Source organism: Cherax quadricarinatus, chromosome 29, assembly GCF_038502225.1.
Source record: "Cherax quadricarinatus isolate ZL_2023a chromosome 29, ASM3850222v1, whole genome shotgun sequence".
Classification (NCBI taxonomy): Eukaryota; Metazoa; Arthropoda; class Malacostraca; order Decapoda; family Parastacidae; genus Cherax; species Cherax quadricarinatus.
The window spans coordinates 33,283,813-33,302,658 of NC_091320.1; the positions used below are offsets into that span (position 1 = coordinate 33,283,813).

The window sequence follows — 18,846 nt, forward strand, 5'->3', positions numbered from 1 at the left end:
AAAAATGGGTTGCCAGAGAGCAACAAGAAAAACCAAGGGACAGGAGGAGGAAACTGCAAAGGAAGATTGGGCAGCAGCGCTCACAAAAAGGGAACATGAATGGGAAAAGAAACTAGAAGAACTTAGCATGAGAATGGAAGAGAGGATAGACATGGAAAGCAGGAAGTGGGAGGTGCAAGTCAAAGCAGCAGAGGCCAGGATACAGAGTTTAGAAGAGGAACTAAAAAATCTGAAACAGCCTAAAGAACTAAAGAACATTTTGGGATTGACAACAGAGACTGCTACCTCAGTCACAAATAAGGGGACTGTAGGGAAAGGAGCAAAACAGCATGTAGAAGCTCAATCAGTGGAGACCGTAGTAAATGAAAGAGCTAAGCTATATGTGGAGGCCCTAACAGACCACAGCAGAGCCCAGGGAAAGTCGAGAAGGGAAAATGACAGGCCACTGAGCCCAAGTACATTAGCTAGTGAAACTGAAGAAAGGAAAGTTGCAATGGAGGAAATCAAATTGAATGAGGGGATACACAGGGATATGCAGTGGGAGAATGAAAGGGTGAGGTCAGTCTTTGTGTATGGGCTCCAGGAAGTTGAAGGGGAAACATATGAAGCCAGAAAACAAGGAGAAAAAAAAGCAATTGAAAGCATCATGAAAGCAATAGGAGAAGACGACATGACCCAGCTGGAAAATTTTCAGAGAATAGGGGGGTATGTAAAAAAAAGAACCCGGCCAGTGAAAGTGACCTTCAAGGCAGAATCGACTCGGAACAGGATCCTGCAGGAGAAAGCACGATTAAGGGACATGCCGGCATACAGGAAGGTGTATCGCGACCACGATAGAACACAAGCAGAAAGGCAGAAACAGAGAGAGATGGTACAAAGGCGAAAGGAGGAAAGAGAGGGGATGGAGAAGACAGACAGGAGATCCCAGACACAGGAAGATCAAATACAGCCTCCCTCAACTTCCTATAGAAGCCTCCCAACCAGGTCAACCCCAGTGCAACCAAACACTCTAAACCAAAACACCCATGCCACATCCAATGCCCCCACCCACTGCATTACAAACTCCACCCCACAGCAACCACCCATAGTTCCTTATCAGGTCTCCCACTTCCCCAACCCCAATACACCTCCCAGACCACAATCTCCATCCCCACAGCAATCACCCATAGCTCCTTATCAGGTCTCCCACTTCCCCAACCCCAATACACCTCCCAGACCACAATCTTAGAAAAGAAGTTGAAGGTGTGGTATACAAATGCAGATGGAATAACAAATAAGTATGAGGAGTGGCACGAAAGAATCAAGGAGACATCCCCAGACATAATAGCACTCACAGAAACAAAACTCACGAGAATAACAGATTCAATCTTTCCATCCGGATATCAAATCCTCAGGAAAGACAGAGGGAGGAGAGGGGGAGGAGGAGTTGCACTGCTCATTAAAAACCAGTGGGGGTTTGAGAAAATGGAAGGAATGGATGGCACGGGCGAAAGGGACTACTTAGTAGGAACAATCCAGTCTGAGGGACATAAGGTAATAATTGCAGTAATGTACAACCCACCACAGAACTGCAGAAGGCCAAGAGAAGAATACGATGAGAGCAACAGAGCAATGGTCGACACACTAGCCGAGGTGGCCAGGAGAGCACACATGGGGGGAGCAAAGTTACTAGTTATGGGTGATTTCAATCACAAGGAGATTGACTGGGAAAACCTGGAGCCCCATGGGGGTCCCGAAACATGGAGAGCCAAGATGATGGATGTGGTACTGGAAAACCTCATGCATCAACATGTTAGAGACACTACCAGAGAGAGAGGAGAGGATGAACCAGCAAGACTGGACCTTGTATTCACCTTGAGTAGTTCTGACATCGAGGATATCATGTATGAAAGGCCCCTGGGAGCTAGTGATCATGTGGTTCTGTGCTTCGACTACATAGTTGAGCTCCAAGTGGAGAGAGCAGCAGGAATAGGATGGGAAAAACAAAACTACAAAAGGGGGAACTACTCAGGCTTGAGGAACTTCTTTCAAGACATTCAGTGGGAGAGGGAACTGACAGGAAAACCAGTACAAGAAATGATGGACTATGTGGCAACAAAATGCAAGGAGGCAGAGGAGAGGTTTGCTCCCAAGGGAAACAGAAATAATGGGAAGAACAGAACGAGTCCTTGGTTCACCCAAAGGTGTGGGGAGGCAAAAACTAGGTGTACTAGAGAATGGAAAAGGTACAGAAGACAGAGAACTCAGGAAAATAAAGAGATTAGCCGAAGAGCCAGAAACGAATATGCACAGATAAGAAGGGAGGTTCAGCGGCAATACGAAAACGACATAGCATCGAAAGTCAAGACTGACCCGAAGCTGTTGTATAGCCACATCAGGAGGAAAACAACAGTCAAGGACCAGGTAATCAGACTGAGGAAGGGTGATGGGGAATTCACAAGAAACGACCGGGAGGTATGTCAGGAGCTCAACACAAGATTTAAAGAAGTATTTACAGTGGAAACCAGTAGGACTCCAGGAAATCAGAGCAGGGGGGTGCACCAGCAAGTGCTGGATGAGGTACATATAACCAAGGAGGAGGTGAAGAAGCTGCTATGCGAACTTGACACCTCAAAGGCGGTGGGACCAGACAACATCTCTCCGTGGGTCCTTAAAGAGGGAGCAGAGACATTGTGTGTACCATTAACAAAGATCTTCAACACATCATTTGAAACTGGGCAACTCCCCGAGGTATGGAAGATGGCAAATGTAGTCCCAATTTTTAAAAAGGGAGACAGACATGAGGCACTAAACTACAGACCTGTATCACTAATGTGTATAGTATGCAAGGTCATGGAGAAGATCATCAGGAGGAGAGTGGTGGAGCACCTGGAAAGAAACAAGGTGGGGCCAGGAGCTGAGTCTCGACCCCTGCAACCACAATTAGGTGAGTACACACACACACATAGATTAATAAGGGCTGCAACCATTGGAAATTTAAAAATAAATCTGTACTGAACGGAGTACTGAAGAGAGGACACCAGAAGCAGAGCTCAGCTTCTGTAGCTACAAATAGAGAGAGAGAGAGAGAGAGAGAGAGAGAGAGAGAGAGAGAGAGAGAGAGAGAGAGACTAAAACCTTACTTTACTAAAATTATTTTTGTATGCAACGTTGTAGGAGTTATTTCTTGCAAGAAAATAACTAATTTTATATGTCCGCTAGTATATCTTCTTTTATTGTAACTGTTTTTACATAGTTAAGATACTTACCTGATTTTAAAATTTAAATATATATAATAATTATTACAAGGACCCCAGTGGAAATGTCATTTTGACTTTTCAGGGTTATCTAGCTTCTCTACATATATGGTGCTATGTATGATAATTATAATCAATGCAACTCTGTGTACCTGAATAAACTTACTTATGCTAAGTCTCTACTTACAACAGGAGCGACGTGGCCAACCATAACTACCTGAGACACACCAAACGAAGGCTACAGTACCCCAGGATGTCAAAGGAACATAGATAATCAGTTGAGGGTCTACGATAAACCACAACATCAGCTGAGGGTTCACAATGTCACAGCATCAGCCAAGAGGGCACGATAAACTACATCAACTGAGAGGCCCAAGAAACCACTATTGCAAATAAAAATTACAAGATGTCATAGTAGATGAGGTGGTAAAGAGGACGTGTCACTATGTACGGCTCACAAAAAAATAACACTGAGGTACGACAACAGAAGACATAACCGCCACTGAGAATCACAGTGTACGTTGCAAAATGATGATGCTGATGACAGATCTGAGTTACAGGAGAAAACGCAAAATCTGTGGTGAGACTTGTGCTGTCGATGTTTTCCTTTCAGCAAGCAAGACACAAGAACTATGCCTCCTCAAACCACACTTCCTTAAATCACACCGTAGACAGCACTTCCTTACACCACACCTCCCTAAATTACACCTTAAACAGCACTGTTTTAAACCACACCTCCTTCGACCGCATCTTAAAACCTAACCTTACATCAAGCTACAGTAAATTACACTTCAAACCACATTTTCGCATTTTCTCGCACGCCTCATGGAAGCATTCAACTGCCTGCCTGCATTTCTGAACGTTTTAAGCCTTCTTAAACGTGTTCCTGCAGTTCAAACGTTGTGAAATGGAATTTACCCTTAAATATCTTAAGTTCCTCACATTACTAAACACTCGTCAATCGTTGTGTTGCACTGTCAAACGCATTCCAGTTTTCACGCGCACCTCCAAACATTTAGTTACAACTATATTACCATAAAGTCTACCTATATGCTCGGTACTCAATATGGTTGCACTCAAAACTTCAATTTTACGAAAAAACAATATATGTATTCGTCACGGGGGTAAAATAGAGCAATGATTCATACCTTCGGATGTTGATGCCAACGAAGTTACTGAAGATCACTTTTGTGTATGGTTGCTGTATACAAGTATTTCCTACCCAAGTCGTTACATGTCCTGTTCTTATCAGTTCATTTTAGTCTCTGCTGCATTTAGAAATTCCTTCTGCTTCCCACAACATCCGTTTTCTTTGGAGAAAAATATTAATAACTGTATTGAATGTATTGAACACGCATTTATTGCTATACTGAAAGCGTTAATTTATTTGTAAATGAAGATTTGATTCTGATTATTAAATTCCGAAGTTTGGTTGCCCGGGATAACCCAAGAAAGGCAGAGTGGATTATTAATGGGGTTCCTTGGCTGGTTAATGAGGTTTAAATGATTAATTATGGGGAAGCGCTAAACCCGGAGGATTATACAGCGCCTGTGGGAGGGGGGGATGGAAGGTATTCAAGCTTAATTCAGGGAACCGGAGCACAGATCCAATCCCCTAGATCAAGAGCCCCTCATCAGCGTCAAGGAACCTCCCTTGAAGTGAATGAGGTTTAAAGCCTTTCGACTACACTAAGTTTATTCAGGGATACACAATTACAGTTACATGTACTCCCTAGAACGCAGGAGGAAGAGATACATGATTATATACACCTGGAAAATCCTAGAGGGACTAGTACCAAACTTACAAACAAAAATCACGCCCTATGAAAGCAGACGGTGCAACATCCCCCCAGTGAAAAGCAGGGGTGTCACTAGCACGATAAGAGACAACCCAATAAGGGTCAGGGGCCCCAAGACTGTTCAACTGCCTCCCAGCATACATAAGGGGGGTTACCAATAGACTCCTGGTTGTCTTCAAGCAAACGCTGGACAGGTACCTAAAGTCAGTACCTGACCAGCCGGGTTGTAGTTCGTACGTTGGATTACGTGCGGCCAGCAGTAACAGCCTGGTTGATCAGGCCCTGATGCACCATGGGGCCTGGTCACAGACCGGGCCTCGGGGGCGTTGACCCCCGGAACTCTCTCCGGTTATACTCCAGGTATGTGTGTAGAGAACCTGGGATAACCCAAAAAAGTCAAAGTGACTTATTTCCATTGGGGTCCTTTTAATACCTTATTATTATACTATAAAGGAGATAATATCTTATTATAATACTCTAATGGAGATATACTAGGAATAAGGTAAAGTTAATTATTTATATTTACATGTGTGTTAGCTAAAAAATAAAAATAAATCATTCTCCTCCCTTTCCGTCGCTACATACTTTAGGTACCTTTTGGCACTCTTCTTGAACTGGTTCATGCTATGACTGGCTTTGACATGTGCATGCAATCTGTTCCATTCCTTTATTGCTGTACAATAAAAGGTGTTTGAGGCCTGGCCACTAACTGTGGGTACTACAATGTTGTGCTCTCTCCCCCTAGTACTATGATTGCTTTGGTTCCTAACCCTTACAAAATTGGCAGCAGGATATTCTGGATACTATTTGTGAGCAATTTTATAAACATGATTTAGCTTCAGTTGTTTTACTCTGTCTTCAACATTCAGCATATCCAACTGTTGTAATTCATCCTGGCCTACATGTTCTCTTGGTCCCAGGTCCACGATGAATCTTACCATTTAGTTCTGGGTGATTTGCAGTTTATCTTTCAGTTTTACTTTGGCAAGGCAGAGTGCCATGAAGAGCAAGCGTAGTCCATATGACACTGTGTAAGGTCTAGACATGGGGTCCTGCGAGCCTCAGTAGGTAAACACTGTGCTTGTCTGGGCCCCGGACACTTATGGTGTTTTCTCTTAGTGTACCAATGGCGCCCCTTCTTTTAACTGGGGGTATTTTGCATCTTTTACTTTCGTAGGGAGTGATTTGTGTGTGCAGATTCGGGACCATTCCTTCTAGGATTTTCCAAGTGTAGATTATGATGTATCTCTCTCTCCTGCGTTCCAGCGAGTACAAGTCAAGTGCTTCTAAGCGTTTCCGGTAGTTCAGGTGCTTGATAGAACTTATACGTGCAGTAAAGGTTCTCTGTACACTCTCTAGATCTGTAATTTCACCTGCTTTGAACGGAGATGTTAATGTACAGCAGTATTCCAGCCTAGAGAGAACAAGTGATTTGAAAAGGATCATCGTTGGGGAGTACTGTGCCTTGTGGAACAGAAATCTTCATTATGGCAGCCACCGATTTAACTCTGTTGACCACTACTGTTTGTGTTCGATTGGTTAGGAAGTTGAAGATCCATTTCCCAGATTCCCAGACATTTTACCGAGGAAATTGAAGTGGTATATATGGGAATCCCCTTTGACCCATACATGTCAGGAGAATTGATAGGGAACAGCGTAAAGAAAGCGAATGCCACACTGAAGTTCCTCTACAGACAAGCATAGTGTCTGCCTACTGAGGCTCGCAAGACCCCATGTCTAGCTCTTACACAATGTCATATTATCTGCGCTTGCTCTTCATGGTACTCTGCCTTGACGAAAAAACTGATAGACTGCAAATCACCCAGAACAAAATGGTAAGATTCATCCTGTGGTCATTAAGGCTGCACGTAGCCTTTTCTTTCGCAACCAGTTAAGAATACTTTAATTCCTAAAACAGGATGTAAACTCTTAGTGTATATACGTTCAGAGAAATATACCTCTGTGTATATTATTATTATAATCAAAACTAAGCTTTAAACCCACCAGGGTCATACAGCGCTGCTCTCAGTGTATATATCCTGGAGGATCTTTCAGATTCTTCCACAGAATGCAATCCAAAGCAGTAATTTTTAGGTCTTGCATGAATTATATGCAAAAACTTTGCAATAACCTTAAGGGAACACACACATAAGGGTGCATAAAATAATGCAGTACGTAGATATAGTCTAAATTGTATCATGTACTTAGTAAAATAAGAATAATTTTCAATGTTATTATTTTTTATAAAGGCAATGTGGCTCAATTCCAACGGGCTAACTTTTGTATGTACGTATTTACTGACAGGTGAAAATGAGCATCAGGTGGCGTAAGACCTGCTTATACGTCCCATCTGGCTCAGGACTGATCCCCTTTGAGAGCCGAGTATGCTAATGCTTTATTGGGAAGGCCAGCAACCCCAAGATAACCAGAGAAAGCCAAGCAGTGTGGATTATTTCCTTTGGGGTTTCTTTCCTCGGATGCGACTTACGACATTCTATCAACCTCTAGGTAGATGTTTAGATCCTTTAAAACTATTGTCAAGTCACAACTGGGAGAGGAAGAGAATGGGATAAGTCATGTCGGTTCGGGTGAAGAGGTTAGGAGAAAATCGAGCTCTGGTGAGGGAATAGCCAGGATTCGGCCAAGACAGGAATCGAAGATTTTGTTCTCATAGTTAAGCTGGAGGGTTAAGAACCCAGGATAACCTAATAAAACCACTATCATTAAACTATAATTTTCACTGAAAGGGTTATTTATCCTTCCAGGGATGCGACCTCCACAAGCTGGCTAACACCAGGTTCCTGCTTACTGCTAAGTGAACAAGGGCAGTAGGTGTAAAGAAATATGCCCAACGTTACAATGAGTCTTGGGATCGAACCCTGGTCCCTCAGTGTGTGATTTGAAGCTGCTACCAGCTGAGCCACGAGCCAGTGTTGCAAAGATTAGAGAATCTAACACTGCATTGAGAAAGCCAAGATAATCCGGAAGGGGCTCATATAACGTCTGGGAAATAGGAGGTAATCAAATTTGATTCGAAGAGAATAACTAAAATTGTTTGGATCAAAGCATCATACTGAAGGGAGGCGGCCCCTTTCACCAATATAATGGAGATGTCAAGATGAACAGGAAATAAAATGAGCACACAAGAAATATGAGTGGGAAAATGTGTTAAGCAGAACTGCCACTTACGTATATTATTTTGACTGAGTACAGCATAATATCCAGAGAGCAATGAGTTAAGTTATTGAAATTGAGCAATGAAAATGCAAAGTATAGATATGTTCACTGGAAAAAGTGGTTTAGCCACTTTTAAATCGTATTATGGAGTGAGTTTATGAGAGATTCAATACTTGTACCAATTATTATTATAATCATAAAGAAGCGCTAAACCGTAAGAGTTATGCAGGTCGTACAGGTACCAAGAAACTGATTTCCCTCTGGGACGAAATATATACTGTTTGTTCTTGGATTTTTTCTTTTTTTTTAATCTAACGAATTATAAATCCCAATTGTACCAAATACTGAGTCTCCGCCTTGAACCAAGGGTTAAAAAAATTCTTGTACCAAGGATGGATATACAATTAGGAATAAATTTACACGCACTACAAAAGAGCTCAAAAAAAAAAAAAATTTACAGCCGTCAACAGAGTTTATAGCCATTTAAACATTCCAGGACAGTGAAAGGGGAGGGGAGGTCGGAGAGCGGTTAAGTTACTTAATAAAGTATATGATTATTATAATTATGGAGAAGCGCTAAACCAGTAAGTGGGGAAGGGCCACAACAGCGCCTAGGGAATGGGAGGTAATCAGGTGCGAGTCATTAAACTGATGGGTAGAGCATGTTTCCTGAATCAGGAGCCCTTCACCAATATCAAGGTACCGCTTGCTAAGTCTCAGAATTCCAAAGGTAGGCAAGCTATTACTTTATACTACTACTATTACTAATAATAATAATAATAATAATGAAAATAGTAATAACTGACTTACAATAAGATTTCCCATAGGAAGATGGGGAGAGAGAGAGAGAGAGAGAGAGAGAATGAGAATTTGTCTATTGGTTAAACCTCCTTAAGTCATTCCAGAATTAATATATACATTACTGCGGTTGGAAGACCGATACACTGGCCTGGAGTTTTACCACTCACTTGCCATGGGTTCTAACCCCACCCGTACTGTGGTTTAAGTAACCGATGCTGTATACCGAGAATAATATTGGAAGTCTGACCTGGAGGTGGTCACACTAATGGCCTCTAAAACAACCTTCAAGACAGGGCAAAACTTCTTGATCCTGGTGAAAGTATCCTGTGCTATTAAACTTTAAGCTAATGTCTTCCTCCTTCCTCAGGAGTGCTAGAATATCTGATTCACGAAAGGAGGCGCTGATCAGGGAAGTGGAAAGTATCGAACTTAAGCTAAATGACTCTTACAGGAACCAGGAGAGGCAGGAGGAGCTTAAAGCTATTAGTGAAATTGAAAGAAATTCAAAATATTTCTTTTCATATGCCAAAAACAAGGCAAATACCACATCTAGTATCGGGCCCTTACTCACACAGGATGGGACTTACACAGATGACAACAAGGAAATGAGTGAAATATTGAAATCCCAGTACGACTCTGTGTTTAGTGAACCACTAATCGGTCTGAGGATCGACGACCCAAATGATTTCTTCATGAATGAGCCTCAAAACGCCATAAATGTATGCCAGATTTCCGACATTACCCTAACTCCGATAGATTTCGAAAAAGCCATTGACAACATGCCTATGCACTCAGCCCCGGGCCCCAGACTCGTGGAACTCTGTTTTCATTAAGAACTGCAAGAAACCCCTCTCGCGTGCCCTAAGTACACTATAGAGGAGGAGCTTGGACATGGGTGAAATTCCACAGTCACTTAAAATAACGGATATAGCCCCCTCCATAAAGGTGGCAGCAAAGCATTAGCTAAGAACTATAGACCAATAGCTCTGACGTCCCACATCATAAAAATCTTTGAAAGAGTGCTAAGAAGCAGGATTGCAAATCACCTGGATTCCCAAAATCTGCACAATCCAGGGCAACATGGGTTCAGGGCAGGTCGCTCCTGCCTCTCACAACTACTGGATCACTATGACATGGCCTTGGATGCACTGGAAGAAAATCAGAATGCAGATGTAATATACACAGACTTTGCAAAAGCATTTGACAAATGCGATCATGGCGTAATAGCCCATAAAATACGTGCTAAAGGAATAACTGGGGAAGTGGGGAGATGGATCTTCAACTTCCTAACAAATCGAACACAAAGAGTAGTGGTCAACAGAGTTAAATCGGAGGCTGCCATAGTGAAGAGCTCTGTTCCACAAGGCACAGTACTCGCCCCCATCTTATTCCTTATCCTCATATCAGACATAAACAGTGATATACACCACATCACCGTATCATCCTTTGCGGATGATACTAGGATCTGCATGAGGCTGTCATCTGCTGAGGACGCGGTTAACCTCCAAGAAGATATAAACAAAGTTTTCCAGTGGGCAACGGTAAACAATATGATGTTCAATGAGGACAAATTCCAACTACTCCGTTATGGAAAACTGGAGGAGATAATAACTAGAACAGAGTATACTACTGACTCCGGCCATACAATAGAGCGGAAAAATAATGTAAGGGACCTGGGAGTAGTAATGTCTGAGGATCTCACTTTCAAGGATCACAACAGTGCCACGATCGCACGTGCAAAGAAAATGATAGGATGGATAATGAGAACTTTCAAAACGAGAGATGCCAAGCCCATGATGATCCTTTTCAAATCACTTGTTCTCTCTAGGCTAGAATACTGCTGTACATTAACATCTCCATTCAAAGCAGGTGAAATCGCAGATCTAGAGAGTGTACAGAGATCCTTTACTGCACGTATAAGTTCTGTCAAGCACCTTAACTACTGGGAACGCTTGGAAGCACTTGACTTGTACTCGTTGGAACGCAGGAGGGAGAGAGAAATCATAATCTACACTTGGAAAATCTTGGAAGGAATGGTCCCAAATCTGCACACAGAAATCACTCCCTACGAAAGTAAAAGACTGGGCAGGCGATGCAAAATGCCGCCAATAAAAAGTAGGGGCGCCATTGGTACACTAAGAGAAAACACCATAAGTGTCCGGGGCCCAAGACTGTTCAACAGCCTCCCATCAAGCATTAGGGGAATTGCCAATAAACCCCTGGCTGCCTTCAAGAGAGAGCTGGACAGATACCTAAAGTCAGTGCCGGATCAGCCGGGCTGTGGCTCGTACGTTGGACTGCGTGCGGCCAGCAGTAACAGCCTAGTTGATCAGGCCTTGATCCATCGGGAGGCCTGGTCATGGACCGGGCCGCGGGGGCGTTGATCCCCGGAATAACCTCCAGGTAACCTCCAGGTAACCTTCCATGATGAGGCCTCAATAAGGAAGTTCACAGTTGATCTAGAGACTGTTGACTGGTCTACAGAATTCTCCAAGGCCAATGGTATTGATGACTGGACAGACATTTTTCTTAACAAAATACTTAGACTATACAACAAACATTGTCCTATAAAAACGAAACAGATCACAAACAAACGGCTTGGTTGCCCATGGCTAACCAGCACCATTCTGAAATCCATTGACAAGTAACACCAATATGAAAAGCAATATAGACAGGGCTTAATACACAAAGATATTCTTAAACACTATTCATCAGTTCTCACCAAAGTAATAAAGAAAGCCAAACAACTATACTACTCCAGTAGATTCACAGACACTAGAGGAGATATAAAAAAGACCTGGAAAACACTCCCAGATTCTAGGGACCCACAAACCGAAAAAAACCAAGAATATTGTCCTAACTTAACCTAATGAAACACCACTACATCCCACTGACACAGCTAACAAGATAAACGACTTCTTCTCAACCATAGGATCTAATCTTGCCAGTAAAATCCCACATACCAATGCCCATGCCGGGGACTACCTAGATGGGAATTTCCCAAATTCCTTCTATCTTGCACCAACTGAGCCCACGGAAGTCACCGAGATTATAAAGTCACTTAAAAATAACTCGGGGAATCTGTCTCATGTCCCACCATTACTGTACAAGCGAGCGACCCATGTCCTTTCGCATGCTATTTCATTACTTTTTAACAAGTCACTAGAAACTAGCACCTTCCCGAAACTACTCAAGATGGCAAGGGTTACACCAATACAAAAAGGTGGTGACACTACAGACTTAACTATAGGCCAATATCAAACTTACCATTGCTATCCAAAATCTTTGAGAAACTCGTGCACAGGAGACTATATTTATTTATAACGACACAAAACATACTCAACCCCTGCCAATTTGGATTTAGGAAAAATAAAAGCACTAATGATGCAATCATAAAAATGCTAGATCTGCTTTATACAGCATTGGAAAATAAGGAATATCCACTAGGAATTTTTATTGACCTAAGAAAAGCTTTTGACACAGTAGACCACGACATCCTACTCCACAAACTTGACCATTACGGTATAAGAGGCCATGCGCTTGCTTATTTCAAATCGTACCTTACTAATAGGTACCAGTATGTCACCATTAAAGACACAGCATCAACAACACGGCCACTTGATACTGGAGTTCCGCAGGGAAGTGTCCTTGGTTCCCTGCTCTTCCTCATATACATCAATGATCTTCCAAACGTATCCCAACACCTGAAACCCATTCTCTTTGCTGACGACATGACTTATGTCATCTCTCACCCTAATCTTGCCACCCTCAACACCATTGTTAATGAGGAGCTGATCAAAATATCAACTTGGATGACAGCCAATAAACTTACGCTTAACACTGACAAAACCTACTATATTATGTTTGGTAGCAGAGCAGGAGATGCACAAATTAACATTAAGATCGACAACACTCTAATTGCCAGACATAATGAGGGCAAATTCCTAGGCCTATACCTTGACAACAACCTGAATTTCAGCACCCATATCCAACACATAACCAAAAAAGTATCCAAAACGGTTGGGATCCAAGATACGATACTATGTGCCGCAAAATGCCCTTCTCACACTATACCACTCACTTATTTATCCATACCTCACCTATGCTATTTGTGGTTGGGGATCAACTGCAGCAACACACCTAAAGCCAATAATAACCCAACAAAAAGCTGCAGTAAGAATAATCACTAAATCCCATCCCTGGCAACACACCCCCCCACTTTTCATAGATCTAAACTTACTCCCTGTTCAGTACATCCACACTTACTACTGTGCGATCTACATCTACAGGACCTTAAACTCCAATATCAACCTTGACCTAAAACGCTTTCTTGATAGTTGTGACAGAACCCACAGACATAACACCAGACACAAACATCTCTACGACATTCCCCGTGTCCGACTAAACCTTTACAAAAATTCAATGTATATCAAAGGCCCTAAAATCTGGAACACCCTACCTGAAAACTCTAGAACTGCAGACACATTCATCACCTTCAAAAGTACCATTAGAAAACATCTTATCTCCCTGATACACCCCGTCAACTAACTACACGAATACCACCTGTTGGTTCACACTTACACTCACTCACCCATTTGACCATAAACAGAAATATTAATGTAATCATTATTTTACTACATGTAAACCACACAATAACCAAATTCTGTAAACTCAGCATTGTAATCCTTATAGAGAATAAACTTTGAATTGAAATGAATTGAATTCTTAGATAATACCTGATTGCCTCCCTTCCTCAGGATACGTGTAGGTCACTTTTGCGTGATTACTTACCATTCTCGTCTTTTTTCTTCCTCTTCTACAAGATACATGCAGCTTACTGTGATGTTTCTTCCATTTTCCAGTCGCAGTGTGACCACTTTGGGTCATTAGAATAATAATAATGACCCAGATGTGACACTTGAGGTGTGTGGTCAGCGCCATCTGTTGGTTGAAAGGAAAAACGGAACTTGCCTTCACACTAAGGTTTGAAGTATAGGCTATACACACGTCGAGGTATCCCTGTTGATATATTCACTGGAAATAAGTCACTTTTTTGGGTTATCCTAGGTAATCTACACATATGCTGCTATGTATGATAATTTATGTAACTATCGTATGTACCTGTAGCCGAATAAATTTGTAAATAAGTTTGTAAACACGGAGAGCTTACTTTGATTTCTATTTGAGGGATTAAATTCTCTTTGATGGTTTGCAAGTATAATGTTGCCCCTCGGACAGTCGATAGGGTTTAAACCTAGCGAAGCAAGGCTTACAACACAGGTTCTGTCAGAATTACGTAATTTCTTCCCCTCCTTTCGAAAGTTTATTGAGAAACGAAACATCTGTATGCAACATATTTTCATATTCCCAGAGGGCAAGACTGTCTTAATGGAAAATTAATCTTTAAAACAGGACATTTTTACTTTTTTAATTAACCTTCAAGGTGGCTAAATTGTATTTCAAGAAGTGATAAATTCGTGTGGCTTATCCAGTCACAAAAATATATCAAATCTTCTACTGTCGTTGTTGTTGGGGTTTATAGGGCCACTGACAGCGTATGCCGTATCGAACCCTGAATCTTCTACTGTCTTCAGCAGCAGAATCCCCTCAATGAAGGTTCCTTGACGCTGGTGAGGGGCTCTTGATCTAGGGAGTTGGATCTGTGCTCTAGTTCCCTGAATTGAGACTAAATGCCTTCCATTCCCCCCACAGGCTCTGTATAATACTACGGGTTTCGCGCTCCCCCATGATTATAATAATAAAAATAATAATTCAGCAGCAGAAAGATCTTACGGTCGTCCAATGTCCACATATAGAACCCGAAGCCAGTGTTCGGGTAGTGAACCAGACTGCGAATAATGTGTAAGATGGTATGTATTTTGTTTTAGGCTCCTGTTTGAAGTTTCTGGTGTTCCTGGGAGTGTTGACGCCTTTGATGCTGGTGGTATCGGGTGTGTTGAGCCTACACATGCGCAGTGCAACACGTCACTATCCTGTCCAACCTCACTCCAGGAAAACTGTCGTCTGCCATGGTTCTGTCCACACCATGTGTCCAGACATGCTCGACCGCTCTATGGTGAAGTTCTTCCTCAATGCTACCAGGGAGGTAAGTGGTGCACCACATCATCGACACTACGAGAAAGGTAATTGGAACACCACATCGACGCTACCAGGAAAGTAAGTGGAGCACCACATCAACGCTACCAAGAAGGTAAGTGAAGCACCACATCATCGACGCTACCATTTAGATAAGTGGAGCACTACATCGACGTTACCAGGAATTTAAGTGGAGCACCACATCGACGCTACCAGGAAGGTAAGTGGAGCAATACATCAACGCTACCAGGAATTTAAGTGGAGCACCACATCGACGCTACCAGGAAGGTAAGTGGAGCACCACATCAACGCTACCAGAAAGGTTAGTGGAGTACCACATCAACGCTACCAGGAAGGTAAGTGGAGCACCACATCAATGCTACCAGGAAGGTAAGTGGAGCACCACATCAACGCTACCAGGAAGGTAAGTGGAACACCACATCAACGCTACCAGGAAGGTAAGTGGAGCACCACATCAACGCTACCAGGAAGGTAAGTGGAACACCACATCAACGCTACCAGGAAGGTAAGTGGAACACCACATCAACGCTACCAGGAAGGTAAGTGGAGCACCACATCAACGCTACCAGGAAGGTAAGTGGAGCACCACATCAACGCTACCAAGAAGGTAAGTGGAGCACCACATCAACGCTACCAGGAAGGTAAGTGGAGCACCACATCAACGCTACCAGGAAGGTAAGTGGAGCACCACATCAACGCTACCAGGAAGGTAATTGGAGCACCACATCAACGCTACCAGGAAGGTAAGTGGAGCACTACATCAACGCTACCAGGAAGGTAAGTGGTAGGACAGCAGTTCGCACTCTCTCTCACTTTTTAGAATAACGGCTTAATTGTGTTTCAAGCATATCGACTACACGAAGGTTATCGTCTAAGACTTCATACATCGTATGTACGTATGTACTCACCTATTTGTACTCACCTATTTGTGGTTGCAGGGGTCGAGTCACAGCTCCTGGCCCCGCCTCTTCGCTGATTGCTACTAGGTCCTCTCTCTCCCTGCCCCATGAGCTCTATCATACCTCGCCTTAAAACTATGTATGTATGTATGTATGTATGTATGTATGTATGTACTACTACCACAACTACTACTATCAATACTACGAATTTTACTACTACTATAACTACTACTACTACTATTACTAGTACTACCACGACTACGACTACTACTACTACCAGCTGCTACTACCACCACCACTACTACTACTAGTAGTGTAGTAGTAGTAGTAGTGGTGGTGGTGGTAGTAGTTGTAGTAGTAGTGGTAGTAGTAGTAGTAGTAATAATAATAGTAGTGGTAGTAGTAATACTACCTAACAACAGTAATACTACTACTACTATTACCACTACCACAACCACTACTACTACTACTACTACTACTACTACTATTACTACTACTACTACCACCACCACCACTACTACCACCATTACTACTACCACTACTACTACTACTACTACTACTACTACTATTACTACTACTACTACTACTACTACCACCACCACCACTACTACCACTACTGCTACTACTACTACTACCACTACTACTACTACTACTACTACTACTACTACTACTACTATTATTACTACTACTACTGCTATCACTACTACCACTACTAGTACTACCACTACTACTACTACCACTACTACTACTACTACTACTATTACTACTACTACTACCACTACTTCTACTACTGCTACCACTACTACTACTACTACCACCACCACTACTACTACTACTACTACTATTACTACTACTACTACTACTACTACTACTACTACTACTACTACTACTACTACTACTACTACTACTACTACTACTACTACTACTACTACTAGTGTTCCATTTTCTCAACAGAGGGCAGCACGAGCTTCAAGGAAGGAGATCCAAGTGGAGATTTTCCTGAAAGAGACGAGGAGACAACCTCACGTCTTCGTGGCCCCACGAGACCTCCCCGTCAGATTGCTCCTGCAGGAGGACACCTTCTGTAGTGTTCCGGATATACAGGTGAGTAGAGAGAGAGAGAGAGAGAGAGAGAGAACTTATGAAATCCACATGACTCTCTCTGGACCTTCACATAAATAAATAGTTCAACTGTCAGACACTCTGCAACTCTCAATGACACGTATTAAACGTGTTTTGTAACAAAACATGACTGTAGTGTGACCAACTTACTTACTTACCAGAAGCAAGATTTCCAGAAACACCTCACTTGGATTCCCTTTCAATTTATAAAATTTTCAGCCCGAAATTTGTTTGATAAAAGTTATTATTTTTTAGTAATCGTGTTTACACATGTGATCTATGTGATTGACAGGCGAGCTATGTGATTGAAAGGCGATCTATGTGACTGACAGGCGATCTGTGTGATTGACAGGTGATATATGCGATTGACAGGTGATATATGTGATTGACAGGTGATATATGCGATTGACAGGTGATATATGTGATTGACAGGTGATATATGTGATTGACAGGTGATATATGTGATTGGCAGGCGATCTGTGTGATTGACAGGTGATATATGCGATTGACAGGTGATATATGCGATTGACAGGTGATATATGTGACTGTTCAACTGCCTCCCAGCACACATAAGGGGGATTACCAACAGACCCCTGGCAGTCTTCAAGCTGGCACTGGACAAGCACCTAAAGTCAGTTCCTGATCAGCCGGGCTGTGGCTTGTACGTTGGTTTGCGTGCAGCCAGCAGCAACAGCCTGGTTGATCAGGCTCTGATCCACCAGGAGGCCTGGTCACAGACCGGGCCGCGGGGGCGTGGACCCCCGGAACTCTCTCCAGGTAAACTCCAGGACAGGAGATCTATGTGACTGACAGGCGATCTGTGTAATTGACAGGTGATATATGCGATTGACAGGTGATATATGTGATTGACAGGTGATCTGTGTGTTTGACAGGCGATCTCTGTGATGGACAGGTGATCTTTGTGATTAACAGGTGATCTATGTGATTGACAGGTGATATATGTGATTGACAGGTGATCTGTGTGTTTGACAGGCGATCTCTGTGATGGACAGGTGATCTGTGTGATTGACAGGTGATCTATGTGATTGACAGGTGATATATGTGATTGACAGGTGATCTAAGTAAATGGCAAGTTATCTGTGACTGTCAAGTAATTTATGTGACTGACAGGTGATCTATGTGATAGACAGGTGATCTATGTGATTGACAGGTGATCTATGTGATAGACAGGTGATCTATGTGATTGACAGGTGATCTATGTGATTGACAGGTGATCTATGTGATTGACAGGTGATCTATATGATTGACAGGTGATCTATGTGATTGACAGGTGATCTATGTGATTGACAGGTGATCTATATGATTGACAGGTGATCTATATGATTGACAGGTGATCTATGTGATTGACAGGTGATCTTCTACGTGCACACTGCCCCAGATAATCGCAAGATGCGAGATGTTATCCGGGATTCCTGGGGTAGCCCTGACTGGTATCCCCTACTGCGTCATAAGGTGGGTATGCGCAAGGATGGGGAATTATCGAGGCTGAGGCGAGGATGAGACACAGGATAGGTTAACATGGGACACAGGATAGGTTAACATGGGACATAGGATAGGTTAACATGAGACACAGGATAGGTTAACATGAGACACAGGATAGGTTAACATGAGACACAGGATAGGTTAACATGAGACACAGGATAGGTTAACATGAGACACAGGATAGGTTAACAT

At 42.6% G+C, this 18,846-nt stretch overlaps 1 protein-coding gene across 1 annotated transcript in view; it reads right to left on the reverse strand.

The window, feature by feature from the left end:
• Positions 1-13,881, reverse strand: part of LOC138853388 (zinc finger MYM-type protein 1-like) — a 38,293-nt gene extending 24,412 nt beyond the window's left edge. The window contains exons 1-2 of the mRNA XM_070089774.1: positions 13,805-13,881; positions 4,385-4,546 (exon numbers count right to left, since the gene is read on the reverse strand). The gene's annotated coding sequence lies outside the window, so the exon portion shown is untranslated. The remainder of the gene's footprint in view (positions 1-4,384; positions 4,547-13,804) is intronic.
• Positions 13,882-18,846: the final 4,965 nt, after the last annotated feature.